Raw genomic sequence first — 14,120 nt, 5'->3', positions numbered from 1 at the left:
ATATCATGTCTTTGTTTGTCAATGTTTTAACAGTCTTTTAAGAAAGCATATGCATGAGTTACTGTTGTAATATTCATGGTATTTATGGTATGTAAATGAATGATGGTTGTTAATATTTTCTTTAGTTTCAGTTTGGGGGGAAACTAACTAGCAACACTGCTAACAAATTAATTTTTCTTGATTTCAATTAAGTGTAAGAAATATGCTCATATTCAGAAAAAATAGTGTGAAAATTCAATTCAATAAAAACTCAATAAAAAATTTACATTTTCAAAAAATTGAATACTTTTATTTCTCTCATTTGCAGTTGTTTAACAGACCATGACACTTAAATTTCATCAAATAGAACAACATCCCACTAATTACTAGAGCGCCATCTAGTGTCCAAAATAAGCCTCTTGAAAAATAATAGCTTTACCTGTAAGATACTCGCTATGAATTCACTCACTGGCCACTTTATTATGTAAATCTGGCTAATAGCAGGTTTGACTCCCTTTTTGCCTTCAGAACTGCATTAATTCTTCATGGCACAGAGTGCTGGAAATATTCCTCCAAGATTTTGGTCCGTATTGACATAATAGCGAAACGCAGTTGCTGCAGATTAAAAAATAATAATAATCAAATCCAGCCCTGAACGCCAGATCTTGTCAAAATATATCCGTTTTGTCTGGTGTGCAAACCACATTTGGAGGATAAGGACACGTGTGAGAATGCTATTTATTGATTACAGCTGGGCACTCAACACAGTCAAACCAAAGAGGCTCTGGAAAGCTCCTTGGACTGACATCTTCCCTCTGTGACTGGGTGCTAAACTACCTGGTGCACAGACCTCAGTCAGTCAGAGTAGGAGACCGGACATCAGGCATCTGAACTGTGAGCTCAGGGTTCCCCCAAGGCTCGGTCCTGAGCCCGCTGCTGTTTACCATCTTCACCTCCGACTGTGTGGCCTCTCAGACCAATACCAGGATTATAACGTTTGCGGATGACACTACAGTCATCGGACTGATCACTGGTGGAGAGGAAACATCATACAGAAGAGAGGTGGCAGGACTGATGGCCTGTTGTGAGGAAAATAATGTCATCCTAAATGTACATAAGACCAAGGAGATAATTATCGATCCTAGGAGGAGGAGGGAGGAGCAGCATAAATCAATTTACATTGGTAAAACAGAGATGGACATGGTGAAAACCTTTGAATTCCTCGAACCTACATCAGAGAGGATCTCACCTGGTCACACAACACAAAATCCCAACAAGAAGAAATTTGGCATGGCAACCGAAATCCTCAGCGACTTTTACAGATGTTCAATTCAATTCAATTCAAATTTATTTGTATAGCGCTTTTCACAATACACATTGTCTCAAAGCAGCTTTACAGAAATTGCATTTCGGAAATGTACATAGAAAAATACAGTTAGTTAATCAAGTATTAATTTATGGCATAACATATCGCCGGCTTTGAGTCGTCTCTTCACAGGCGTCGAGTCGTCTCTTCACAGGCGTTGGGGCATCTGAAGTCTCCGTGAGAGGCTGGATACAAACTGGAGCTGACGAACGCTATTTATGTTCTGTTGAAAGTGTGATTAACAGTTTGGAAGTTTCACTGTTCAGGATAGAAAAGCTCTCCAGCGTTTGTGGAATAGCCTTCCTTCAGGATATTTACAGCACCAGGGTCATCAGGAGGGCCCACAACATCATCAGGGACAATAAACATCCATAACACAACCTCTTCACACTGCTGCCATCCGGGAGACGGTAAAGGAGTGTGAAATCAAGGACAAAAAGACTCAGTTTTCATCCAGTTTCATAAGCCATTAGACTCCTGAAGAATACATTAAGCACTAACTACTTAACTCCCCATTACCCCATCGACTGTTACCCCGATTGCTTACTTTTTTATTATTGTATTTTGTTTATTTTGTGTAAGGGAGACTTGCAAAGTAAGAGTTTCATTGTGTTGGCAAAACCGTGGTGTTATTACTGTGCATATGACAATAAATATATCTTGAATCTTGGTGGGTCACTTCATGCCTAAACCAGGACCCCTGTTGTCATCCGGATAATCAATGGAGATATGTTTTGAACTGGTTGTCCAGATGTGGAGATTTTCACTTACTTTTCACTCTTGCCTCAGCAGAGTGGGACTTTATAGTAAAGGAGTATTGCAGCTGCCAGTCTCTGCTTTAACCGAGGAGTTTAAGTGTGCCAAGGTCAGACTGGAAATGACTGGGGATATCGTGGGACAGGTACAGCATGGAAGAGGGGGTTTTGGGCTCAGTTTAGCTCCTCCTAAATGGCACAAGGCAGGCGCAGCTCAAATGAGGAAGCTGGTAGTCAACGAGGTGTGAAAGCAGGAGGAGAGGATGAGATGTATAAAGGCTATTTCCCAGGCCAAGCAGGGAGAGTGGATGAGATGGGAGAGTGTGGAACAACGCAAAATGGGCTGGCAAGACCTTTGGGCAATGGAAGAGAGTAGGATCAGTTTCCTTATTAGGTCAACATATGATGTTCTCCCATCACCACAGAACCTAAACCTCTGGGTAGGAGAGGATCCCTCTTGTCCTTTGTGTTCATCACCTGCCACATTAAGGCACATTTTGACAGGATGTAAGGTGGCTCTTAGCCAAGGTCGGTTTACTTGGCGCCATGACCAAGTATTGCGATGTTTGGCTTTAGCATTGGAAGGCAAGCGTAGTATGCCCGATAAGTTTGCCGCCTGTTCTAGCAAAACATTACACGCAGAAGACAATATTCCTCCGCCCAGGCGAGTAACCACCAAGGAAAGGTGCCAACACCAATTCTCGCCCAGGACAACTGGAAGCTGCTAGGGACTGGAAGAAGCTGGCTGATCTTGATCAACGGCTTATTTTTCCACCTGAGATTGTCACCACTAACCTACGACCAGATATTGTTTTGTAGTCTTGATCAGCACGCATTGTTCAACTGATAGAGTTAACAGTGCCATGGGAGGATGCGGTAGATGAGGCATATGAGAGGAAGAAACTGCGGTATGCTCATCTGGCCACTGAAGCAGAACAGCGAGGATGGAGAGTCCAGGTTTATCCAGTGGAAGTGGGTTGTCGAGGTTTTGTGGCACACTCTACAACCCGGTTCATCAGAGACGTCGGATTCAATGGCCAAGAGTTGCGTCGCACAGTAAAGAACTTATCTGAAGCAGCAGAAAGGAGCAGCAACTGGCTGTGGTTGAGACGGAAAGATTCTAGCTGGCTGTGTACAGGCCGCCATGCTACGGTTTCGTAGGATTGTTGAAAACTTGAAGAGTCTGTTGGTTTATTTGTATAGGTTGTATAGTATTTACAGTCATTACGTTCCTGTGTATATTGCGTGAATGACGGGTGGTTGGACAGATATTGTGTTTTGCGGTAGGTGGTATGCCATCCGGAACCGTTGCCACTGAAACTGCATATTAACGCACCAGTGGGGCTCGACAGCCTTAGTCGAACGGGTTGGCGCGTATGGTTGGGTTGCGGAGAGATTGTGGTTAGGTCTCAGCAGCAAGAGGGAAGTAGAGGTCAGTAAGCTGGACTGAGTTGAGTGGGGGACGGAGGGCGGTGACTCTTGGACGCCAGAGTCACTCTCGAGCCCTCTTGAGGTGTCGTCGGCTAGTCGACGAAACACTGAGGACGGAAGGTGCCCACTTGAATACCCTAGAGATGTCCCCTACTCCGCTCAATCCAGAGGGTTGTTATGGGGGGACCGCACTGTGGTTGCAGCCGTTGTGTGTGCTGACGCGCAATTAACACCAGACAGAAGGAGATTCACGTCACCAGATGGAAAGAAGAGTAAATGGATGGAGAAGCATAGGTTACTGTAAAGCTATGTCTTAGTTGGTGCTTATCTTGGCGAAAGCCGAGTACAAATCAGCATGAAGTTTTAACATCTACTCTCGTGTAATGGAAATCATGGCTGAAGTGTAGCCTACAGCCTAACCTGTTTACAGCAGTGGCGCACTGTAGGATTGGTGGTAGGGTTGCTTGCCACCCGTCCCTTAAAATACAGAATTGTCCCGTATATACAAGTAAAATGATGCGTCCCGTATCAAATCAATTAGGGAAGCGATTTGTCCCGTATTTTACATAAGGCCCACACATAGTTGGATGAAAACATAAGGATTTACCATACTAATAGCAAATAGCCTATAAAGAAATCAATTTCACAATAATGTTACATTATGATTAGAATCAAATGAATTTTGTCCATTTTCTAAGCTTAGAAAATGCACATTTATACGGGCTGAATTTTATAGGCCTAAAATATTGTTTAGTAATTCTGTGAATTACACTTTGCAAACCAAAGTAATACTACCCACCGGATGAAGAAGGGTTGGCTCTCAGTCTCCACAGAACAAAATATGAATTTTATTTTATTTTATTTTTAGTGTTCGCATTTATGAGGAAAAAAACAATGTTACGGACGTGACAGTTCTCCGTATGTGAGCGCTCTGAAAGCGGCACTAAAAGATGCTTTAAAACTTTCACAGAGACATCAAACAGAAAGCACAAAACCTTTCTATAAAGTGAATTTCGTTTTGTATTAATTGTATCTTAATTTAATTAATGTTTCATCAACCAATTGCCTGGATTTAATAAATAAGAAGTAAATATAGCAGACGATAGATAATCACGAACCGGAGGCGCCAGCGCGTGAACTGGAGCTCGTCTCATAAATGAACCGAAACTCGGTGTATAAGGTAACCTACTTGCCTCACAGTCATGTCTACTTTTAAACAGAACAATTCAAAATGAAAGAAAACAGACAACAGACTGCTCTCTGCTTATGTAATCCGTATGAAATGTGCATTTCTCTCTGGCGCGTCTACTGCGAAGATCGCGAGTCAGCATAGCGAGTCACCTCAGAAATCCTTTTGATATATTCAGTTTGTGCTGGTCTGACCTAAATAAAATAGTGTTTAAAAATTATTTTCTGTTTAAGTCAGTTTTGTGTTTGTATAGACCATAACCAATAAAAGAGCATTAATGTGAACATTAAAGAATGTTTTTTTTTTAAAGTAACTAAAACGTTACTTTTAACAGTAATGCATTAATTTTTGGTGCAAATAATCAATAAAGTAATTGAGTTACTTTTTGAATGAAGTAACTAGTACCTGTAACTAATTACTATATCTTAGGCCCCGTCCACACTACTGCGTTTTCGTTTAAAAACGGAGAATTAAAACGAAAACGATCTCCGTCCACACCAGCGTTTTAGCTGCGTATTAGAATTGATCTCCGTCCACATTAAAACGACTGAAAACTCGGATCACGTGACCATTCTCCAACACTGTGCATCCGCGTGCCGGTGTAAACAGGAAACGGATGGACTATTCCTCAGATTTGATGAGGAAGCAAGTAACGTTAGCTACCTCTGCAAAGATTAGAAAATGTCGAAGACCAGAGATTTCTTTTCATGGACCGACGACGAGGTGGAACTTTTACTTAAAGTTACAATGGAATACAAAATTGTCATAGATCGCTCGAATAATAGTTTGCCTCCGGCGCATGTAGGCAGTTATAGCATTGTAAAATTCAGAATTTGCATGCACAACAGCTGCTAACAAAGACATCAAAGTCAGTAACGCTTGTAATTCGTTATCCATGTTGCACTCACTAACATCAGCTACGTAGTCCAGGATGGTTTTGTTTGTTTTCTTCCGATGACGGGACATGTGATGGGTGGCTGACGAATCAGGGAAGGATACGTCATGGGTGATGACACCCAATCATAGAGCCGAGCGTGACCTTCTACGTCATCGTTTCTAAACTCCTCTGTTTTGTCCCGTCTACACTAAAACGCCCTCCGGGGACTCAATACGAAAAACGGAGCTGCAGCGTTTCTAAACTTCTCCGTTTTGGGTCTTCGTTTTTCCCGTTTTAGTGTGGACGGGAGGTGCAAACGTAGCAAAAGGTCTCCGTTTATAAAAGAAAACGCAGTAGTGTGGATGGGGCCTTAGTAACCAGCATTAACCGGTCTTAACCAACCAGAATCATTCAACCTGAAGTAATGACATAGTTTTAGTGGCCTGTGAGTGTAATTGCTGTTGTATTGAATGTGTGTGCCAGAACGCACGTCCTGATTCTGCTGAGTTAGACGCGTTCCTGGGTCAACAATGGAGGTGCTTAAGCTAAAATTGATCAACCAATCAGATTCATCACGTGGCATCATCCAGTTTGAGCGCCACTTTTTGAATTTCTCAGCCTTCAAAGTCTCTACTTCATTTCACAGAGGTAAGTGCAATTTATTTAAAATGTATAATTTCAAATGCGTGTCCTTGTCTACTCAGTGTAATGTATTGGTTTTTATTTCAGATGAATTCATTACTAACGCTAACATTAACTAAACTGCTCATATAAGGTGCAAATCGCCTAAACCCCTTTCCTATCGGACATGTAAGGGCACCCGCAATTGTTTCGCCATCCGATCGTGTCGTCGGATCTTTTCTCCCGTTGATTTATATCACTTTTCCCCTGCATTCGTTTATCAGACCCTCAAACTAATCCTTTTGCAAAAGAGAAGCAAAACACTTTCGCGGATGCGACCAAATACCAATAGCAATAATGTATATATTGAATTCAATCACCCTATTTAAATAATATTATCAATACAATATCTAATATAAGAAAAACGGTAATATATATAGGCTAATAATAATGAAATATCTTGTGTTGACCCAGGGACATCATATTGTTATGTTGACGCAGGGACATCATTCCTTAACTCATCTAATATAAGATAAACAGTAATCAATCACTGTATTGCGTGTGTCATGGCACACAGCACAAGAACTGCATGTTAACCTCTAACTGAAGCCGTATTTTTATATATATACATTTATTTATTTTTGGTTTGATTGATTCACTGATTTTTTGCACTTGAAAAACAAAGAAAGACAGAAAAGGAGAAGTCAAAAAACTATTAGGAAAATTTTGAAAAGCTCTGAGAGGCTTTTTTCAGTTGTTCTTCTATGGATTAAGTTTGCCTTCATCATAATGTACAGGCCAGCCGTCTGCACACCCCAACTGTCAGTAACCAATCAGACACAACATCCTTCACCACACAACGATCACTCTCCCCAGAATACTAATCACCTGCACCTGTTCACAATCAGTAAGCCTCATCAATCCCCGCATAAAAACACTCACCACAGCCTCAGTCATTGTCAAGCCTCCAACAGGAACAGACCATTTCCCGTTGCTCCCGAAGTCTCTGATATTTCCAGTCCCAGCCAAGTAACATATACTCACCTGTGAATTACTAACCTCTGCATTCCTGTTCCACTGTCTCGAGAAATCCTGTCTGGATCCTTGTTCCCCGAAACCCTGTAGTCTCCTGAGTCACTGTGTTCACACCGAGTTGTCTCTCCCACGATGACGTCTGAAAGAGAAAAGACAAGTATAAGAGATCTGTGACTGTTTGACATCAGTTAACCTGAAGAGGACCTGCTCACCTGTAATCTGCCCCGCACGTAGTGATCTTCACCGAATCTGCACCTGAACTTTGAAAATACTCACCTTTGCACTTGCCACGTTTAATAAAGCTGTGTTTGGATTCACTTACCTCTGTCTCCGTGCCTGTATCCTGACAGAAGGCTTGACCATTACCACAATGGATCCAACATAACCGCCAACCGCTGCCATTCCAGGGCAACCTGCAACCGATGCGGCGAGTTCGCTTCCTCGGTCCACCACCACTTCCGCAAACCCCGCTCCCACGCTGGTATGCATTGCTAGTTCCACCTCTCGACCAGCGCCATTCTCCGGCCGGGCGGAAGATTGCAACGGCTTCCTATTGCAGTGTTCGCTCATCATTGAACAGCAACCTCATCTGTTTCCCACAGATCGCTCACGAATCTCTTTCATTATTCAGCAATTATCTGGAACAGCATTGAGATGGGCTGAGTCGCTGTGGGCACAAGAAACTGAGGTTACCATGTCATTACAAAGTTTCATTAACCATTTCAAGGAAGTTTTCGATCAACCAGTCAGTGATTCATCCATCAGCGATACATTGATGCAACTTCGACAAGATAAGAAATCCGTTTCAGAGTATTCCATTGAGTTTCGAACTCTAGCTTCAGTGAGTGGTTGGAACGAAAAGGCTCTCCTGGCTGTTTATCGCGGTGGTTTAAATCCTACACTTCGTCTCCAAATGACAATCTATGACGATAACCTGGGGTTGGAAAAATTCATACAACAAACCCTCCGTATATATCAACGATCTCAGAGCTGTTATCGGGATGCTCAACATTCTCACGCCACATCCCCTCATGTCCTCACGAACTATGTGTCTGAAAAAACCCCAGAAGAGATGCAAGTCGACACTCACCGACTCACCCAGGCTGAACGCTCCCGTCGTAGAGAATTGAAGTTATATCTGTACTGTGGTGTTAAGGGTCATTTCCGACTTGCATGCCCCATTCGACCACCTCAGATGACGGTAAGCTCCGTTCAAGATCACCTCGCCGTATCGACACCGCTCACAATTCCTGTAACCTTGAAAATCCAAAATTTCCATGTATCTGTAGCAGCCATCATCGATTCTGGATCAGCGGGGAACTTCATATCAGGGCGGCTCTGTAAGAAATTCAACCTCAGGAAGGTCGACCCTCCCAAGCCATATTCCATCCATGCAGTGACCGGCGAGCCCATTAACAAGGGGTATGTTACATCTCAAATAACACCCATCCAGCTATGTATTGAAAATATTCACCACGAAATGTTCAAACCTTTTATTCTTCAGAATAGTCAAACAGACATAATCCTAGGTCGTCCATGGCTAATTCGTCACCAACCTACCATAAATTGGCAGTCCCGTAAGATAAACAGTTGGGGATGTCATTGCCCACTTGAGGAAAGCACACACCCTGCTCCACAAGGTGCTGAACCAAAGAAAGTGCTAACTGTGAGTTCCACCTCCATCGAAAGCCCCACCGAAAATCTTCTACATCCCCTGCTGCCGCTAGCTTCTTTTTTGTTGCCAAGAAAGATGGAGGTTTAAGACCATGTATCGACTACAGAGCCCTGAATCAAATCACTGTGAAATTCAGTTACCCACTACCTCTCATCCCAGCAGCCCTCGAACAGCTCAGGGAAGCCAAGATGTTCACCAAATTGGATCTGAGGAGTGCATACACTCTGGTCAGAATTAGAGAAGGGGATGAGTGGAAAACTGCTTTCATCACGCCTGCAGGGCACTATGAATACATGGTCATGCCGTATGGGTTGGTAAACGCTCCTTCCGTGTTCCAGATTTTCATGGACTAGGTACTCCGAGACTTCCTGGGAAAGTTTGTGTTGGTGTATATCGATGATATTCTGATTTACTCCAAAAACCCTGTTGAACATCAACATCATGTGTCCATGGTACTCCAAAGACTCAGAGAATTCACCCTGTTTCTAAAAGCAGAAAAGTGTACGTTTCATCAGACCAGTGTCGAATTCCTGGGATACCAACTTAGTGAAAGAGGAGTGGAAATGGATAAACGAAAGACCGAAGCCATCATGTCCTGCCCAACTCCTCAGTCGGTAAAATAACTCCAGAGGTTCCTCGGCTTTGCAAATTTTTACTGATGATTTATACACCGATACAGTATCTTGACAGCTCCCCTGACCTCCCTGTTAAAAGGAAAACCGAAGATGTTACTTTGGACCCCAGAAGCGGAGCTTGCTTTTCACTCACTCAAGGCCGCATTCACCACTGCATCCTTGCTCCACCATCCGGATCCAGAGAAGGTATTTGTGGTGGAAGTAGATGCCTCCACTACCGGGGTAGGAGGGATTCTGTCACAGTACTCTGACCTATCCTCCAAGACCATACCTTGCACGTTCTTTTCCAAGAAGTTATCTACAGCAGAAATCAACTACGACATTGGAAATCGGGAGCTTTTGGCTGTGAAACTTGCCTTGGAAGAATGGAGGCATTGGTTGGAGGGGGCAAAACATCCATTCCTAGTACTTACCGATCACAAAAACCTCCAGTACTTGAGAGATGCTAAAAGACTCAATCCACGTCAGGCCCGATGGGCACTATTCTTCACCCGTTTCCATTTCAGAATCTCATATCGTCCAGGCTCCAAGAATACCAGAGCAGATGCCTCTCTCGCATCCATGCCCCAGACACTCCGATGGAGGAACCTGAAACCATCCTGCCCGAGAAGTTGTCAACCCCATCCAGTGGGAAATCAACGAGCAATTATTGGAATTGTCACGACAACAACCCAGAATCCCAGGATGTCCCTCCGAGAAGATTTAAGTACCTGAGGATTTCCGCAACTCTCTAATTGCATCAGCTCACTCCTCTGTGGGCACAGGTCATCCCGGAATAAGCAAAACTTCCTCAACTCTCCAACTCAAGTATTGGTGGCCCAACATGCAGCAGGACATCACAACGTTCATACAAGGTTGTATTCCCTGCGCCATGTCCAAAGTTCCCAGGAATCTCCTTGCGGGTAAACTGGTACCACTTCCTGTCCCGCATAGACCCTGGTCCCACATTGGGGTAGATTTCGTCAAGGATCTTCCCACCTCTGACGGCAACACCTGCATCCTCGTAACCATCGATCGGTTCTCCAAGGCATGCAGACTAATTCCCCTGAAGGGTCTCCCTACGGCGTTTGTCACTGCTGAACTTCTGATGGAACTTGTTTTTCGAAACTTCGGCATCCCAGAGGACATCGTGTCCGACAGAGGACCCTAATTCATCTCCCGAGTTTGGCGAGCATTTTTCACTCTTATGAACTTGACTATAAGCCTATCATCAGGGTATCATCCGCAAACAAATGGCCAAACCGAACGAAAGATCCAAGATGTAGGACGATTCCTGCGTACGTTCTGCCACTCCAACCAGAACATCTGGAGTCGTTATCTAATTTGGGCAGAGTACGCACAAAACTCCCTCAGACAGGAAATTAACTCCTTTCCAGTGTGTGCTGGGTTACCAACCTCCATTGTTTCCATGGTCCGGCGAACCATCAGAAGTACCAGCAGTAAATAAGTGGTTTCAAGAAAGCGAAAGAGTGTGGAATCAAACCCATCATCACCTTCAGCAAGCGGTGAATCGCCAACAACATTTCGCAGATGCACATCGCCGTCAAACCCCTGAGTACCAACCCGGACAGTTAGTCTGGCTCTCCACGAGAGACATCCGTCTACGTCAACCTGGCCGCAAACTCAACCCCAAATACATCGGACCATTCCCCATCGTAAGACAAATCAACCCAGTCACCTATCAACTTCGTCTACCCCCAGAACATCGGATCCTCCTGAAACCTCATCACCCACCTGTACCCAACTCAGCCACAGAACCGGTTCCTGAAGATAACCCCCCGATACCGTCTATTGAACCAGAGCCCATTTATTTGATAAAGGAGAAATTGGACTCCCGACGTTGAGGTGGCCAGCTTGAGTATCTGATAGATTGGGAGGGGTATGGACAAGAGGAAAGATGTTGGATACCCCGGAACGACGTCCTTGATCCCAATCTGCTCCTTGAATTTCACGCTCAACATCCTGACAAACCTGCACCACGGCCCAGAGGTAGACCACCACGACGTCGGGGTCCAAGGTCCGCTGGCGCGGACTCTGGAGGGGGGGGGGGTAATGTCAGGAACCAATCAGACACAACATCCTTCACCACACAACGATCACTCTCCCCAGAATACTAATCACCTGCACCTGTTCACAATCAGTAAGCCTCATCAACCCCCGCATAAAAACACTCACCACAGCCTCAGTCATTGTCAAGCCTCCAACAGGAACAGACCATTTCCCGTTGTCTCCCGAAGTCTCTGATATTTCCAGTTCCAGCCAAGTAACGTATACTCACCTTTGAATTACTAACCTCTGCATTCCTGTTCCACTGTCTTCAGAAATCCTGTCTGGATCCTTGTTCCCCGAAACCCTGTAGTCTCCTGAGTCACTGTGTTCACGCCGAGTTGTCTCTGCCACGATGACGTCTGAAAGAGAAAAGACAAGTATAAGAGATCTGTGACTGTTTGACATCAGTTAACCTGAAGAGGACCTGCTCACCTGTAATCTGCCCCGCACGTAGTGATCTTCACCGAATCTGCACCTGAACTTTGAAAATACTCACCTTTGCACTTGTCACGTTTAATAAAGCTGTGTTTGGATTCACTTACCTCTATCTCCGTGCCTGTATCCTGACACCAACACAATGTAACGACTGGACTTCTTCCCTTTACCATATTTACATTTCGGTAAATTGTTTACTTTGCACGTGATCAAAGGAAAAGGCTGGTTGCTCTTAAACAGGTCACCGCCCTGTGGAGTTCCTGCTCCGTTACAAACTTTTCTAATATCATCTGAATTTGCTTGTATGAAGGTGCTGACAGGTTTGCAGACACCATCACCGTCAGTGATGCCTTTTATTTTTCGGTACACTTCTGCTCACTTCTGCTCACTCATTTTTGGATTGAAATGCTGTTCAAGGAATTGTATATACCGGTGCTTTATATGTGGTGGTTGACCATGAGCGGAGAACGACACACACAAGACCAGCAGCAGAATCACAGCAGACTGATGAATCTCCATGACCTGGTGAACAATACACACACATCAAAACACCTTTACTGACATTTGACTTAATAAAGCAGTTTAGGTGTGATTAATTAAGAAAAAACTATGAGACCCATCTTTTGTTTTTAATTGCACATATTTTGCTGTGCAAATGTTTCTACATAGATGATTCCAATCCCTTTGATCAGGCTATTTGTGTAAAAGTCCATTCCATTGAGTCAATACACATTTATTGTATATCTGAAACTTGCTAGTGCTAAAGTTCTTAACATTTAAAAACAAGGTAAATAACAAATCCCAGGAAATAATCTTAACCCAGAAAACCATTTTCTCAAAGTATGTTGCTTTTTTTATACTTATTACAATGCTTCGATTATTGATAGACCACCTTTTTCCAATATTTTTTTTACATACATGTTACAAACATATTAAATGAGCTGATAATCACTCAGGTTGCACTCTATAGTTAACCTTGGGCAAGCGAACGCAGTCAGGCTTAATCTTGATGTTAGATGAATTTTCAGGTAGATTATCTGCAGACCTCAAAGGTGTCAGTCATCAGCTGGGAACAGGCTTCTTATGTGTTCTGCGATGTTTATCAGATGTTGGGAGAATGATCAAGCACGCAGAGACGGGCCATATTTATACACAAGATAAAGAAGAATCATCCATGATGTCCAGACCATCCAATCATAGGACTCAAAGACCAACCATACCATATATAGCATATGAAGAAATATAATAATGAGAGGTTAAATGTTCAAATGTAGTTCGTGACTTGAGTTTCAGTTTGCGTGTGAGTGTATAAGTGTGTATAGACATAGTTCTTGTTTTGTCTAGGTGTGTCCATGATTTGCACATAACATAACAAAAAGAAATTACGCAAAGGCAGTCTTACACAAGAATTATCAAAAGTGGGGCCTGAGAAATAATAAAATATTAACACTTGGCATCACGACACTGGCTTTAAAGTGTTTCGGTCAACACAGGCTTGGATCCTCAGGCTATACATTCTAGAGCACTTGCAAAGTTCGTGTGACATGAAGAGTTTCATAGTGATATAGCCTACTTCTCTGATGAAGATTAAGAGATAATAACCAAATGGTAGAAATAATTTAAGTGCCCCCCCATCGTTGACCTCAGGTAGGTCTTAAGTAATTTTAATTTAGAGAAGCTTCTTTCAGCAGAAGCTACTGTCACAGGTAGTGTGACAGCGATTCTTAGGGCCACCCACATATTAGGAAAAACAAGTTTCTTCTCCTTCAGGTAATTCAGAATTTCCATTGTCGTCATGCCAGCTTTTGGCAACACTGGGAAATTTTTCAACTCCATCGCCAGTTCTCTCCCATCAATATCTTTATGGTCACCGTGGCTCAGAGTGTTGCTGAGGGTTTCGCACTCCTTTGCAAGTTTTTTCTCTGGCAAATTAGGAAAGTTCACCAACACTCCAAACTTGTCATCAACATCACCCAACAGCTTGAAGCGTTCTTGCAGTGATGTAACTGACACATCAACAATGACATTGAAAAAGGTAATTTCCAATTTCTTTAGCGCATCTCCCTCTGGCTC

General features: G+C 43.4%; 1 protein-coding gene across 1 annotated transcript in view; it reads left to right on the top strand.

Annotated features, from left to right (window-relative positions):
- Positions 1 to 14,120, top strand: part of LOC143736355 (uncharacterized) — a 169,974-nt gene that overhangs the window by 23,688 nt on the left and 132,166 nt on the right. The window lies entirely within an intron of this gene.

This window comes from Siphateles boraxobius, unplaced genomic scaffold, assembly GCF_051911475.1.
Source record: "Siphateles boraxobius isolate OS27281-9 unplaced genomic scaffold, OSU_SipBor_1 13, whole genome shotgun sequence".
Taxonomy (NCBI): domain Eukaryota; kingdom Metazoa; phylum Chordata; class Actinopteri; order Cypriniformes; family Leuciscidae; genus Siphateles; species Siphateles boraxobius.
The sequence above is the reverse complement of the archived record's forward strand: the minus strand, read 5'-3'. Positions and strand labels throughout refer to the sequence as shown.